This window comes from Diadema antillarum, unplaced genomic scaffold (assembly GCF_040938485.1).
Source record: "Diadema antillarum isolate AM-2024a unplaced genomic scaffold, OU_Dant_1.0 seq00000364_RagTag, whole genome shotgun sequence".
Lineage (NCBI taxonomy): Eukaryota > Metazoa > Echinodermata > Echinoidea > Diadematoida > Diadematidae > Diadema > Diadema antillarum.
The window spans coordinates 747,127-758,159 of NW_027271365.1; positions in this window are offsets into that span (position 1 = coordinate 747,127).

Genomic DNA, 11,033 nt, shown 5'->3' on the forward strand with positions numbered 1-11,033 from the left:
TCACACTTCTTCCTAATGACCTTAACTATTCCGAAGTGTACAAGGTCATAGCAAAAAGAGCTTGGGCAATCAATATACGCAATTCAAGCACAAATCTGGTGAAGTTTGATTTTGCAACAGTAACCCTACCATGTTTTGTGTGTGTTAGTGTGTGTGTGTGTGTGTGTGTGTGTGTGACTTTGTTTCGCAAGGCAAACTTTGTCAGACGATCTTTCCGGATTATCCGCCGTGAGATTCATATCAGTGGTAGGTGGGATAAGATTCGGTGATTCTACGATACTTTCGAGTAGCTTCATCTCATAGTGTCGTAGTTTGTGGAATCCTGATAACTCGATAACGATGTGGTTAGTCGCGGGAATTTCTTGTGTAAACCAAACATTACAAAACCCAAGATTTAGGCAGAGGTCTGCACAGCGCCAATTCCTGGAGTTAATGACGTGAATCAAACCTAATATTGGTCAGCTTCATCCGGTTTAGGATGTCTGTACACAATGAACCACCATGGACCATGGACTAGCTGATACGTTACAATTATCGAAACACTAATATGGCCGGAATACGTCAAGGTAGTCAAAACTTAGTCTGTAGAATTGGTACACGGCAATTTCATCACGTGCACCAACAAACGTCCAATGCTGAATGCACGCTGACACGTGCATTTGCAAGGCACGCCTGTTTCGCGCTTGTCGTAGTCCATGGACTAAATTTAAATAATGGACTGAATTTAAACCTTGGATATTGTTTAAACTACATACATGAATTCGGGTCATAATAAGTCAAATAAGTTGCTTTACATTCTTATATGACTTTCGACTGTAGTTTGTTTACAGACACTTTCTTAATGGCCCATGTCTTCCTGTTTCCTCTTCGCTTCTTCTGTTTATATTCCCTTCATCCTTAAAGGACAAGTTCACCTTCATAGACATGTGGGTTGAGAGAATGCAGCAATATTAGTAGAACACATCAGTGAGAGTTTGAGGAAAATCGGACAATCCGTTCAAAAGTTACGAATGTATGAAGTTTCTGCTCAGTCACGGCTGGTTGAGAAGACTACTATAGCTTATGATGTCACATGTGTACAACGATATAAAGAAAATATAAAGAAAATTCAACATATTTTCACTTTTCTCGCATAACAAAAGAATACTCAATTTCTCTCTTTCAGAAGGCATGGGGAATAATATTACCCTTAACATACGTCAGTAACAAGTCGAAGAAATGTGCACTTTATTCAAAAAGTGAAGTTTTGTGAAATTCTCTTTTTATTTTCCTTATATCGTTGTACGCATGTGTCATCATACACTGTAGTAGCCTTCTCATCCAGCAGTGACTGCGCAGATACTTTAAAGATTCATAACTTTTGAACGGATCGTCCGATTTTCCCCAAATTTTCACTGAGGTGTTCTACTAATATTGTTGCATTCATTCACACCACATGTATATGACGGTGGACTTGTCCTTTAATCAAATAATCGTCAGGATTTTTATCTTTGTGTGTGTGTGTGTGTGTGTGATATGATGGGCATGTTCATTGTTTACCTAAAACAGTCCACTTTTTTGGCATTTTGCAGTTGATAATCCTGTAATAGTAATAGTAATAATGATGATAATAATAATAATAATAATAATAAAAATAATGATAATAATAATAATAATGATAATAATAATAATAAGGTTTTCATTATCCAGGATATAGCCTCTTCAGCATTGCCACTGCTCTATCAGAGAGCCCTGCCATTTTTATTACCCTAGCGTTACCAGGTACCCACCTATACACCTAGGTCGAGAGGGACATTGTGCAATGGGTAAAAACAAAAATCTTATGGGCGTCGTCGCTGGATAGGAAGACTACCCAGTACAGCATTTCACGATGTCACACAGTATGTGTTCCTTCGACTTGTTACTGACATTATTATGTTGAGGGTAAGATTATTCCTCTGCCCTTTGAAAGAAGGTAAGGAAAGTACACTTTTCATTGTTTTCAGCTAGAAAGGAGTAATAATGATGATGTAGAGGCGAGAGACTAGAAACAGATTGACAAATTTAATCGCAGTCAACGGCGTAGCCAGGATTTCATCTTAGGGGGGGCGGTTAGTCTGCGAGGGAGCGAAGCGACCGAGCCCGAGCGAGCGGAGCGAGCGAGGGGGGGGGGGGGGGAGGGTGTGGGAGGGGGGTGTCCCCCCCCTCCCACGGTAAGAACTTTTTGCATTTTGATGTTGTAGATGGTGCATTTTGATGCATGTTTTTGCGCGTTTTATCGACGTGAAACAGTCCCACTTGTTTATGGTAGCAGTTTATTTTGATGTAGATTATTATTGAACAATTTGCCTATAAAATGGTATAATTTAGATACACTTCTTGTATTGATTCTTTTCACTGAATATCATGAACGCGACTGAACCCGAGCGAGCGGAGCGAGCGAGGGGGTAGGGGAGGGTGTGAGAGGGGGGTGTCCCCCCTCCCACGGTAAGAACTTTTTGCATTTTGATGTTGTAAATGGTGCAATTTGATGCATGTTTTTGCGCGTTTTATCGACGTGAAACAGTCCCACTTGTTTATGGTAGCAGTTTATTTTGATGTAGATTATTATTGAACAATTGCCTATAAAATGGTATGATTTAGATACACTTCTTGTATTAATTCTTTTCACTGAATATCATGAACGCGACTGAACCCGAGCGAGCGGAGCGAGCGAGGGGGTAGGGGAGGGTGTGGGAGGGGGTGTCCCCCTCCCACAGTAAGAACTTTTTGCATTTTGATGTTGCAAATGGTGCAATTTGATGCATGTTTTTGCGCGTTTTATCGACGTGAAACAGTCCCACTTGTTTAAGGTAGCAGTATATCTTAGTGTAGATTATTATTGAACAATTTGCCTATAAAATGGTATAATTTATAGATACACTTCTTGTATTAATTCTTTTCACTGAATATCATGAACGCGACTGAACCCGAGCGAGCGGAGCGAGCGAGGGGGAGGGGAGGGTGTGGGAGGGGGGTGTCCCCCCTCCCACGGTAAGAACTTTTTGCATTTTGATGTTGTAAATGGTGCAATTTGATGCATGTTTTTGCGCGTTTTATCGACGTGAAACAGTCCCACTTGTTTAAGGTAGCAGTATATTTTAGTGTAGATTATTATTGAACAATTTGCCTATAAAATGGTATAATTTATAGATACACTTCTTGTATTAATTCTTTTCATTAAATGTCATGAACGCGACTGAACCCGAGCGAGCGGAGCGAGCGAGGGGGAGGGGAGGGTGTGGGAGGGGGGTGTCCCCCCTCCCACGGTAAGAACTTTTGCATTTTGATTTTGCAAATGGTACAATTTGATGCATGTTTTTGCGTGTTTCATCGACGTGAAACAGTCCCACTTGTTTAAGGTAGCAGTATATTTTAGTGTAGATTATTATTGAACAATTTGCCTATAAAATGGTATAATTTAGATACACTTGTTGTATCAATTCTCTTCACTGAATATCATGAACGCGACTGAACCCGAGCGAGCGGAGCGAGCGATGGGGTAGGGGAGGGTGTGGGAGGGGGTGTCCCCCCTCCCACGGCGATAACTTTTTGTATTTTGATGTTGCAAATGGTGCAATTTGGTGCACGTTTTTGCGTGTTTTAACGAGTTGAAACAGTCCCACTTGTTTAAGGTTGCAGTATATTTTAGTGTAGATTATTATTGAACCATTTGCCTATAAAATGGTATAATTTAGATACACTAGTCTTCTTGTATTAATTCTTACACTGAATATCATGAACGCTGTCTGTTCAGCAATCAAACAGAAAAAGCATGCACACGAGGGTTTAGATAGGGGCATATCCCCTCCCACACGAAGGTGATTTTGCGTTTTCAGACCTGAAATTCAGCGATCTGGTGCAAATTTTTGGTGCAATACTTTTTCATCGAAGTGTTAAAATCACGGAATTTAGCTCTTATTCCGAATGTGCACCATCTGTGCGTATGTATAAAGTCTAGTGAGGTATATAGAGCTTAGGGGAAGGGGGATAACCCTTCCCGCTCGCGGAGCTTTTGCGTTTTTAGAATTGAAATAAAGCGATCTGGGTATAGCCACAGTCTACTTCTTTGCATGGCCGGGGGGGGGGGGGGGGCGAGCAGGGAGAAGGCGTGGGCGAGTGTTATCTCCACCCTTCCCTTCCGATGGAGCTTTTATCTTTTTAAGGTTGAAATTGAGATATCTCGTATACGCATATTTGATGGAATCAACATTTGAGAAATCACACAAAAAAAAAAACACTGATTTTTTTTTTTTTTTTGGGGGGGGGGGCTGAGGGAGGAAAGGGTCGATTAAAAGGGGAAATTCCCCTTAAGATACATGAGGGAACCTTCAGTTTTCGGAATATAAGTGATAAGTCTTGTGCACTCAGAATTATTCAGAATTGTTTGTAGATCTAAAAAGTGTACTTGGCTAGGGAAAGAGGCACAGAGGGGGAGGGTTTGGGAGGGGATACCCCCTCCCAAGCACGAGAGATTTTGCATATTTTGAATTGAAATTCAACGATCTGGTGCACACTTTGAGTGAAATATTAAAAGAATATATCTTATTTGATGAAAGGTTGCAAAGGAGACCCGCTTCATGTGCATGCATACAGTATACACGCATTTTTTTTTTCCGCCTCCCAAATCCCCGGTCCAAATCTTAGGGGGGGCGACCGCCCCCATCGCCCCCCCCCCCCCCCTGGCTACGCCAGTGATCGCAGTAACATGATAGTCGCGACAGTGGTGAAAAGTACTTTTAAAAGAATGTTATATCCAGCCATAACTGTAGCTGGGAATGTCAATGGTGAAATCAGTTGGTGGGCAGTACAGACATGAACGTATGAGCAATCTATATAAAAGGAGAATTACTATATCAGTAGATGATGTTGGTTTTATTTTCTGCACAAACGACTGCGGTTATGGAAAGACGTAAGCTGACGCCACCATTGCCTAAGTTGGACATCAAGTAATAGTGACCCAATGACTGTTTCATAAAAGCATGATGTACTTTGTTTAAAGTTCTCAATATAAAAGTTGAATATCTCTCTCTATCTCCCCTTTATATACGTCAAAGTGTGTTTTTTGAGTATGTATATACGATGTAACTGATCTGCACGTCATTCTTATGCAAATGAAAGGGGCAGACAAATTTGCAAAATGCTGTATAGTTATACAACTAGTATACTAGCTCCCATTTGCTTGCCAATGTCTTGAAAATTTGACATTATGCCTCATATAATGCACCTAAATACAGCAGTCAATTCTAGCCTTTGATATTAATACTTGTCAATTGTACAAACTCTCAGGCACACACACACACACACACACACACGAAAATAGTTACAAAATTGTATAAAGATTGATTAGGGGGAGCTCAAAGATTCCTAACACGCAGGTTTATATTTTATGATATTTTTACAAATACGGAGAGAATTTTGATCCATATAGTGCATTTTTCACTCAAGTTTAGGCTGGTTGGAGTAAATTAAGTAAAGTCAGATGAACACAATGGGAGAATTTTCGTCAAAATTGGACATTATGTAAGAAGGTTATGAAATCTTAGAATGAGTACGTTTTCATTAAATCATATCTGTTGGAACAACACCATAATTATATGCAAGTTAGCTCGGTGTTATGTAAAATGAACTCCCAAGTCTTTCATTTATTGATTATAACCAACTACAACCTGTCTAACAAAAAGTCACTAACTGACTGTTTCATAAAAGCATGATGTATTTTGTTTAAATTTCTCAATATAAAAGTTGAATATCTCTCTCTATCTCCCCTTATTTGTATACGTAGCTATAGCCCGTTCATTACATTACACCAAACTTGTGGTTGGTGTGGAATTCCGCTCTGAAGTCTTGACTTCTGCTCTACCGATCGGCAATCGTGGTTCACGCAGATGACGGATATTTGAATGGTATGTTCAAATGGGGCAAATATGGAAGAGTTCAGTTTCATTGACTTTTGGTTTATACTCTTCGCAAATATATATAAAAAGTATTATCTAAAACACACACACACACACACACACACACACACACATGTTACAGAAGAATGAAAGAATGAAGGTTTTTCTGGTGGTTCTTGTTGTGTGCACATCTCTCCTGAGAATGGAATATATCCTACTGCGTACGCACAAAGCCATTTTTGTTGTTGTTGCTTTTTCTATAGGCTCCTGCATGGGTTACGAATGTCCTGAGAAATGAGAAGCCTTATAAACACGCGGCGGAAGTGATGTGAGGAAACGGGTCCCCAACTTTACCAAGTCACTTCCCTCGACAGGAACTGTGTCTGGGCTCGCCTCAAGTCGCTTTGTGTGTTCTTTAGTTCATATTTTCCTATAGAAAATGATAACCGTTTGCGGATATTACAATATTCATATCCAATAACTGATACGAAAAAAAAACCCCGAAGTTTGATATTATAGTGAAAAAAGTTTTCACATGCTGACTGTAAGTCAATGTTTCAATATACGTTATATGATTTTCTTCCCCTCTCTCTTTGTCCTTTTTGTCCTATATCTATCTATTTATCTATTTACCTCCATCTATCTATTCATCTATCTATCTATCTATCTATCTATCTGTCTATCTATCTATCTATCTATCTATCTATCTATCTATCTGTATCTTCATACTTATATAATATGCAATATAAATTCTTATTTTATTTATATATTTCCACATTAAAATGATACAAAATTATTGCAAAGTGTGTGTGTGTGTCTCTCTTTTAATATCAAATGGATACGTTTGTAAAAATTGTCTTCATCTTCTATGAAAGTTTTTCTCTCTCTCTCATCCCGATATTCATTGGGACAGTACGAACCCAACCATTCGTCCCCATGCACCCCCCCCCCCCCAAAAAAAAAAGAAAAAAAAAAAAGGAGAAGATAGATTGCCGGTATTGGTTGCTGATAACATCGAATGAATCCTGTTGAAAGACGAAATCGATGTGAGGAAACGTCAGGCCTCTTGTTTCCTTTTTTCTCCACTTCCTCCTGTGGTAATCTTTGAATCTCACATCTCTCTGCATGAGAGAAATTCTTTCTGGTAAACAAATACATGTATTTCCATCCCTTTCTACATTGTCCCATATCCGGTCGAATGTGCAAAGGGTTGATAAAACATGGACTCGTTCAATTTTGACACCGTCTAACATTCGAAATTATGAAAATGCAAATGTGAATTCATTCGAATTGCCTTTGAAATGGATTGGATTTGTGTTTATTCTTGTGTAATGATTTGTTGCAATGTTACATTATTCTTTGCAACATTTTGTGTGTCATATTTTTCGGCGCCTTAAAAACTCGTCCGTTCCCGGGTTCTGTGATGAAAATAAACCAGAAGGAGACTAAGGGCTGAATGTTTATATTCTTTAAACCTTTACTGGTGTGTTTACACTCTCGATGGAAGTGACCTGTAAAAATGAACAGGCCTGGTTGATTACATGGGTGAGCAAATCAACACTCCATCAGACTCAGCTGGAAAGGTAGGAAGGACATAAAAAGAAAGAGGGTAAAAAAAAAACACAACAGCAACAGAGTAGGAAGGTAACAGGAGTGGTTACTACATATCCATTCCACTATCAGTACCTATGAAGGCCACGTAAATGACTCATGTAACCTGCACTTTTACTTATTTAGGGTGGAAGGTCCAACACATGCAGCAAATTAAGTTACTGCTGCGAGTTAACGCTACTCCACATGTTCGAATTGACTTTGATGAATTCAAACATTCAGTTCGCTGGAAGGTCACTGATGCAAAAATCAAACATCATGAGATTATCGAGTTGGACCGATTCTATATGTTGTTTGAAATTGGTAACTATATCACACAGTCATAGTACACCAGTTGAGATGATGAATGCCACGACCGATCTCCGCCCTCACACGATTTCTATCGACGAAATATTGATCACGTAATGCTTTAACATATAAATCTATGAGAGAGTTACGACTCCATGGCATTGTCGCCATGTTTGATCTGCATATACGTAATCCTAACTTTTTTTAAAAACATGCTTAACGTCTGAAATCTAAAACTTTCCTCATTTTTTTTTTGTTTTTCGCTGGAGTTTTCTCAAACTTTTACTCTTGCTCATTTGGCTTTACTGTTATTATAAAAGCCAACTTTTAGAGTGCACATTGATGGAGTCTTTCTTTATTAGTGCTCAGTGATTGGTCAGGCAAATGACAAGGTACATTTCTAAAAAAAAAAAAAAATATATATATATATATATATATATATATATATATATATATATATACAACGTTTGATGCTCAAGGGTGACCGAGTAGACCGGTTTATCGACAAATTAAAGGGACTGAACAGTACTGGTTGAGGTGGGGATTCAGATTTATAACATTCCTAAGTGAGATAATGAGAAACCTCTCATGAAATATGAAAGAGCATGCAATTTTAAGAAGGATTCAACGTTTATTTGATGAACATTGGTTTTCAAATGGCTGAAATATCCAATAAAGTGATAATAATAAAAGGCGACAGGCCACGCCTTTTATTAGGATCTCCTTGTTTCACCTCGTTTTGGGATATTCTGATTTTATTTCTGAATTTCATTTCCATACATAAATGAAGTACAAAGTCAATTGAACAAACAAATTGAGCACAGTATAAATTAAATCTGACAATTAAAGAGAATAAATGATTAATTCATATATTCAACTTTCCCCTGATACAATTCAGAATGAAAATAAACTATTTTGTGCATACATTTATGCAAACATAAGTTACACTATATATCTCTTGCTCGAAGACAAATTAGGCAATTCTTGATATACAGAAATTCAGGAGACCATAAGCAAGCGCTTGACGAGGACAGTGGCCTCAGAAATGATTGTCTAAACAATACAACATTGTAAGAATATATAAAACTATGTCACCACTCACTGAGTGGCGATAAGGAGAAGAGAGGGAAGAATGAGGGGGAAAGTGCAGCGGTGCATTGTGCATTGTGCAAGATGTGAGGTGTTTGCGTGGAAATGTGTTGTGTATATACAATCAGTTCGGAGCCCTTACTTTAACTATGGAAGTGAAAAAAATAAAACAAATAAATAGCAACATGCTCTAACATTCAGACACATATACAGATATTGATACATATTTCTAAGCTGTCTTTTAAATAAATGAATAGATTTACATCGTTTAAGGTCAATGGGTAAAAAATTCCAAACATCAGGGCCATGATGTTTTAAGGATTTTTGTGCCATTTCAAAACCGATTTTCATCAAATAAACTTTCGATACCCCTTAGAATTGCATGCTCTTTGACATCTCATAGAGTGGTTTCTGAATATCTCGCAAAACGTTAAAAGCTAAATCCTCACCTCAACCAGAACTGTACACACCCTTTAAAGCAAAATGCGATGAAATCCATGTTGACTTAATACCTTTCGCGTGATCCAGTAGCAAATAATACGCCTTTTAGGATACCTATTTAGACTGAATTGCCACTTGATGTGAAACTTATAAAGTATAAAGATCCCGCTTCATTCATTCATTCATCGCAGAGAGCATGGACGATAGCCCGGTGAAGTGATCCCGCCTTACCTCCACTCTAGTCCCCATGGAAGACCACCTTGTCCAGCTGAATATGGGCTATCTAGCCATTTTCTCAAATGAAAAATGGAAACACAAACTATTCCTAATCAATTTTCTCACGACTGACATTCAAACCTTCACTACTTTACTTTTTTTCAGATGCAAAGTGGAATCATTATCCCCTGCTTTCATTTCATTCAATCTAATTTATTTCATTTCACCATGGGGCACTTGCTTCAGCCAAAGGCTGTTCTTCCACAAGTCCGTGAATCTTAAAAAAAAAAATCAGTTACACAACTTGGAGGAACATATAGAAACATACATAGATTTTAAAAAATGAAATATACAGCAACAAACACAAAACAACATCGAGATAAAAAAAAATCAACATTTGAGTTTACAGACTACAAAACCCAATCTATACCCATCCCCGCTTACCCAAAAAGTTTGACGTGTTTTTTGTTTTTGTATAAGTCATCCTGGCAATTATGTCATTAGAAGGGAAGGGGTGACAGTTGCCCTGGCTGTCGTCAGAAAGGAAAGTTTTGAGGCGATGACGTCATCACCTGTTTTAATTTTTATAATGAGTTTCGAATGCATTTTGGTCTTTATGAAATTTAAATCATGTAAATCATTCTAAATATTCCTTTTTTTTTCCTTATCTATATCCACCTATATATATGCCGGCTCTGTAATGTGTTTGATTTCATCTTTGTTTTCTTTTCTTTTTTAAATGTTGTCCTTAATGACTACAAAGCTTGCAGGAGGCTTGCCCTACTGCCAACAATTAAGTGACATCCATTACAGGAATGGTTGTGTCCCCGGACAACTCAAGTCCCGTTTTCACAGACCTTACCGCGACAACGTCGCGACAACGTCCGGAGAACAAAATTCCCCCACTGGGTAATAAAGCCACAGGAGAGAGCAAGGGACACGCTTTTAACTGACGAAAATCGATAAAGGTGCAATCACACATCGCCGGTTTAGATGGCGGTTCATGGCGGTTCGGCAAATCGCCGTGCTCCGCCAAAGACCGTGTTCACACCGTACACAAACCCTGGTCATCCGTCACTCATCTGCCATAAACCCCGAGAACCGCGGAGAACCGCTGAGAACCGCCAGAAAAATTAAGCATGTTTAATTTTTCGTGGCGGTCTTGGCGGTTTGAAATGGACCGTGTTCAAAACGCCATCCACCGTGTAAAGAACGGCTCCTCCGTGTTTGCACCGCAAAATCCGTGATGATACCGTGTCAACACCGCCATAACTTTTCATGCCAAAACAAATGTAGAAATTAAAAGAGAATAATGTCTCCGGCGACACTTCGTGGTGGAGCAATAAAAAAAATGGGGAAAAAAGCAAAGATGAACCCATAATACTAGATCGGGTAAATATTGTATTGACTGCTAAAGTTTCATTACTTTTTTATTTTAACACACGGAGTAAAACAGAAAATTTAATATTCATA